The following is a 6,000-nucleotide window of genomic DNA, read 5'->3' on the forward strand; positions in this document are numbered from 1 at the left end:
CTTCCCATTGGGAAAGGCCACACACGTGAGCTTTGCTTCAAGTGGTTAAACAGCCAGCCAGCAGGCTAGATTCCACCCGGCAGCTGCTCACTTAGGAGCAGGATGTCCTGCTCTGATAAGGGAGCTGGCTGCCTGCTAAGGTGGACTCTTGCTGGAAGTCCCGCCTCTGAGCCAAGACAGAGAGCCTCGCCTTTGGGAAAAAGTAAATACGCAACTTTGGATTTAAGATGCTTCTGCAGGACCAGGGGTCGCGGCTCAATGGTGCAGCATCTGTCTAGCATAGACACGGCAATGGGATCCATCTCCAGCGCATGCGCACACACACACACACACACACACACACACAAAGGCCATCAACGGTCAATGAAACCATTGTGCTGAAGCAACACAAGTCACTTGTATTAGCAAAGTGATTCAGGGGCACGTGTTGATCTGAACAACATTTAAGTAAAGGCTTTGTTTCACACTAACTTAGAGTAGTAGAGTTGTTCACGACAGCAGTGAATTCCAGGAACCGGACAGAACCCAAGTATCACCAAAATAGGAACTCAGAGAAGACTATGCAAACGAAATGTTTTTTAAAATAGAAAGGTGTCTAGCATGTTCGTTATAAGTGTATTAAGTGGGTTTCTTCATTACAATGTAAGAGCTTTGGATCAGGCTTGAAAGGCCCCTTACCAGTTCTGCAGGGGAAGGAGAGCAGAGGAAAAAATCAGCTGGTTCTTGAGGACCTAGGTCCTGTTCCCTCCTCTGGCTCTGAGTGCATGGCCAGCACGTCACCCGCTGAGCAGAACACCAGAGGAAACAGCCGATCCCTGGCACCCTCGACTGCACGTTCTGGAATCGCCACAGCCTCCTGGCTGTTCCAGGCTGCTCCTGCCCTTGCCCCAAGAGGTCGCTCCCCGCTTCCCCCTGCTTTGGGAGCCCCAACCCCCCATCCCATCTGAGTTCTGATTCCAGGGTAACTTCAAGAGCAGCTGGGCAGGGGGAAGATACTGGGGCCTGTAACACACAGGGGGAAGGAAGCCAGGAGGCGGTCTGGGCCAGGCTGATGGGTTCCGGTGGGAGCAGTGGGGAGGGAGGCTGAGGCAGAGGTGGCGATGGCCTGGAGCCCCCACTAGACTATGCGCCTACAAAGACACAGGGGACAACCACTGAGGGCTTCTACACGCACATATCGGGAAAAGGCAGTGTCAGGGTCACAGTGCGCTCCCCTTCTACTCACTGGGCAGTTCCACAGAAAAGGCAGACAGTATGTGCCTCAAGGAGGCGGAGGCACCTATACGCCACTGTGGGAACAAGAAGCAGAGTGGGGCTTAGGGACGCTGCCTGCAAGCGTCTCAGAAGTGAATCACGGGACTATCGTAAGACCCAGAAATTCTTCTCCTGCATACATTCCCATGAGAAATCCAAACTTCTGTCCACACAAAAGACTTGTATATGAATATTCATAGCAGCATCACTTAGCCTGGTCAAAAGTGGGCTGACTCAGAATATCAGCTGATATCAAAATAGCAGCTCACAGTGGGGCATCTCGGTACAATGCCACCTGGCAGCAGAAAAGACGAAGGGCTGGCGCATGCTACGGTAGGAGCGCACCGTGAGAAAGTGGTGACAAACGTCGTATGAACCCACTGCCGTGAAGTGGCCAGAAGAGGTAAGTCTACTGAGAGAGAAAGCAGATGACGGGCTGCCTAGGAAGGGACAAAACAGGGCGAGAACTGAGGGCATAGGGCTGCTTTCAGGGGTCATGAAAATGTTCTAAAGTTAATTGTGACCATGGTTACTCAGTTCTGTGAATATACTAAAAGTTACTGAATTATGTGCTTTAGATGGGTGAAGTCTATGGCATGTTACTTGTGTCTCGATACCCAGATTTTTTTTTAAAGAAAAGTTTGTGTTTTGAGAATATTTATGCAGCTGGGTGTGGGGGTGCATACCTGTAATCTCAGCACTTGGGAGGTGGATGCAGGAGGATCATTGCACGTTCAAGGCCAGCCTGGGCAACAAAGTGAGCTCAAAGCTGGCCTAAACTGCACAGTGTTTCAAAAATACACATTAAAAAAAGGGGGGGGGCAGACAGATGGCTCAGTGGATAAGCGCTTCCCTGGCAAGCAAAAGGGCCTAAGTTCAATCCCTGGTTCTGCCAAAAAATAAAAAATAAAAAAAATAAAAATTTCTGCAGCAGAGTCCGGCTGAGGGCATGGCTCCAGAGATCCCTCTGCTGCACGTGTGAGTCTGGCTGCAGTGACCGTCGCCCTCTCAGGCCTGACTCCCCTCTAAAGTGAAGGCACCCCAGCGATGCGGGCCTTTCCTACTCACGTCCTTCCTCTAAACATTGGAGTGCATCCTTGGGGCAGAGATGGCGAGGAAGAATCTGAGCAGGAGCCCTGGAAGAGCACTCCCACCTGCCCTCCAACGTTCTGGGTAAGATGAAATGCGCAGGAAGGAAGAGAGGCTCAAAAGTCTTAGCCAGTGTGCAACCCTAACACGGAGTTAGATGGCCCTGGACTCCAGCAGAGGACAACAGCCAGGACAGGCACGCCACGACCGCTTCCGCTCACTTGGTGGCTCTGCCCAAGGGGCTTTCCTCTGCTGGTCCACCAGAATTTAATAGAGGAATCCTGTTTAAAGATCCTTGCAGACGTAACGAAGGTCCCCAGAAACATGTAATGTGAGCTCCTTCGACTTCGAACGCTCCAGGCCTCAGATATTCCAACCAGCTAAGTGAATCAGAGTGCAGAAGTAAACAGGAAGACTTGCTCGGGCCTACCTGCCACTGTCCTACAGTCCTCTGCTTCTGTCCCAGGTGTCACATGAAGCCTTTTCAGGAAAAGAAAAAGGGGAGCTGGTTTTTGATATTATTTTATACTGTAAAAGTGATGGCGTAGCAAATTTGCAAAGCCCAGAAAATACAGAGAAAGGAAAAGAAATCGCCTGTGATTCTAAAACTCAGGTTTTTTGCTCCTCTCAGCACTTGAGCTTATTTTCTTCTGGTCTTTTTTCTACCTAGAAATGAAGTTTTGACATGGCTTTGGACTTGTTTTCGACTTGTCACATACTTTTGTAGATCCTGGTCAGCTGTCACTGCACTGCAGTTGGCTGTACCTCATCCATAGCTGGAATGGAAGGACTTGCTTTGATCCAAGAATAGATGGCACCCCTGCTGGAATGGGAAGGAAGCCCCATAATTCTCAATGATTCACATCCTGGTACTCAGACTACGACATGTCAACCTTCAGGCAATTCAGAGGGAATTGGTTTTTAAAACTGTAGTTTCCTCAATGACTGACATTCCAAAAACAACTTTTCAGGGCCAGGAATATAGCTCAGTAGTACACAATGGAGCTCAGCATGAACAAGACCCTAAGTTCACCCCTCAATGAGACATGCGTGCGCGCGCGCACACACACACACTCACACTCTAACACACTTTCCAGTTTCCAAAACCAGCAAGCCTCTGGGTCATGCACATGCCCTATGCAACTACAAAAGAGCATTCTTCCCAGGCGTGGTACCCTTTGCAGAAAGTGGCCTTGCAGGTGTGTAAACCACCACCGTGTCCCATGAGCGCACTGCTGCGGGATACGTCTGCTCCCTCATTTTCCACAAGAACTGGTCAGATTTGTGCCCCCCACCCCCACCCACCCCACCCAGCTTCTGCACTGGGTGAGACCTTCCATGGAGATCTCCAGCCTGAGCCGCTCAGGGCGCAGACGGCTGGGCTAGCAGGAGACCAACTTCCAGCCCTGTCTGGCTGAAGGCTTTTAAGGAAGCAGCCCACGATCTTCAACACAACAGGAACGGGCAGGACTGAAGCACATGCGGAAGGAAGGAACTACAGCCTCCCTAGTGCTGAGCGCAAAGCGGCAGGGAACTCCACACCTAGCACAGCGGCCCTGAGGAGGGAGAACGCCTTCGGGATGCTGCGCAGAAGCCGACTGAACAAGTGACTCTGCCTCCCTGTGAGCCCAGGAAGGGCCATGGAACCCAAACCATACTCTCCATGTTCCAGTTCTGCTCAGAACAAAGGCAGGAGCCCACAGGAGCCTCGGCGCCCTGCTAGGTTATCCTTGTGCTTTGACAGCTTTGAGCCGGAAGGTTCCACAGTGAGGGCGCGCTTGCCTTGGGAAGCTTTGACCACAGAGGGGCACGGGGTGTGGGTGAGCGGACCCAGCAGGCTGTGCTCACAGACTGGCAGCCTCCCCCGGGCTTGCTCGAGTGTGGCTCGGGGGCTCCTCCCCTTGCGGTGCGGTGTGCCAAGCGTGATCCTTTCATTTCACTGAAGTAAAAAGGCGAGTTCAGGACAGGCTTAGGGGGTCGTTATAAATGTGGAACTCGCTCCTACAATTCATATGGAATCGGAAGACACCCAGAGGAACCAAAGCAATCCTGGGCAAAGAGAGCCAGGCTGGAGGGACACTACAAAGCTACAGTAGAAAATGGCATCATGTTGGCACAAAGAGCAGGCGCACAGCCGTGGAGTGGACAGGAGCACGGCAGCAGCCCCGCACTCCCGCAGCCATCTGCCCTTTGACAGAGGCCAGCACAGGAGAAGAGGCGGCCTGTTGACCAGTGGTGCTGAGGCAAGTTCTGTTCACTCGCAAAAGTCTCGCGGAATGACCCCAATCTCTTATCCTGTACTAAATCCAAATCAGAATGGGTAGAGGACCTAGATGCCAAAACAGGAACTCTGAAACTCCTGGCCGATGACACAGTGGAGAAACACGTGAGCGCAGGCTTCCTGAATGGAACTCTGATAGCTCAGATAATACAATTTGCCTGGAATCTCAGCACTGGAGAGGCTGAGGCGGGAGAGTTGCTGCTTGTCGGAGGCCAGCCTGGGCTACAAAGTGAGTTCAAGGCCAGTGTGAACGGGATAGCAAAATCCTGACTCAAAATGAAAGACAGACAAGAAAAGAATCAACAAATGGGAGTACATTAAATGAAAAAACCTTCTACGCAGAAAAGGAAAAGGATCAACAGAATGAAAAGACAACCTATGGAATGGAGAAAAACTTTTTACTAACTACTTTTCTGATAGAGGAATAAAACCTTGGTTACACTGCATGAAGAATGCAAAAAAATTAACCCTCCCCAAACAAATGACCCCATCAAAGTATGGGCAAATGAAATGAATAGCCACTTCTCAAAAGAAAAGGTACAAATGACTACCAAGTACATTGAAAACACCCAGCGTCGCCAGCCACTTTCTATTGGCATCTCCTCCAGGCAGACTCAGATGCAGGGCCGCTCCTCCCTGTCAGAAGAGCCCATCCCTGTCCCTCCGCCTCCAGCCCACAGTCAGACCCTCGTTCCACCGCTGCCCAGGCTGTACAGTCTGTAGACTGTCCAGTCCTCCAGGGGACCGGCGCTGGCTGGGTGGGCTTGTGGAGGGCACGGATGGTGTCTACAGGGCCAGCACACAGGACGTCGGCAGCAGCTGTTCTCTAGATTGCTTCAGCCCTGCATTTCTACAACAAAACTCTTCATCATGATTCCTTCCCTTGCTGTCTTACTTTTCTCTTGTTCCTGAGACAATATACCTGACATCCAAAGTTAAATAGGAAAAGCTTTATTTAGCCCACAGTTTGTAGAGGGTCATTCCATAATCAGCTGGCTCTGAGGTGGGGCGGCAGACAGAAGGCGGCAGGGCACCAAGGGCCAACCGCAGCTCTTTCCAGGTCTTGTATCTTATCCAGGCTACTTAGTGCGGGCAGCAGTCACACCCCAGTGCCCCCGATCCTAGCACTGCATCATGAATCAATACCAGCGTCACACATTCTGGACTCAGCAACCTCAGAAAACCCCCACCTATGACTGCATGAGGCTTGGGGGACACCTAGACACAGCCATATCCTTGTCATCTTCCCTTTTGTGAAGTATACCTTGAAGTCATTATTGCAGACAACTTTTTAATGGTTTCAATGACTGGGACTTTAAAGGCCTGGGAGCACAGCTCAGTGGCAAGCATGTACTTAACACACACACAGAGGCAGA

At 51.1% G+C, this 6,000-nt stretch overlaps 1 protein-coding gene across 1 annotated transcript in view; it reads right to left on the reverse strand.

The window, feature by feature from the left end:
* Wipi1 (WD repeat domain, phosphoinositide interacting 1) overlaps positions 1–6,000 on the reverse strand; it is a 32,543-nt gene that overhangs the window by 13,638 nt on the left and 12,905 nt on the right. The window lies entirely within an intron of this gene.

Source organism: Octodon degus, unplaced genomic scaffold (genome assembly GCF_000260255.1).
Source record: "Octodon degus isolate 3935 unplaced genomic scaffold, OctDeg1.0 scaffold00033, whole genome shotgun sequence".
NCBI classification, from domain to species: Eukaryota; Metazoa; Chordata; class Mammalia; order Rodentia; family Octodontidae; genus Octodon; species Octodon degus.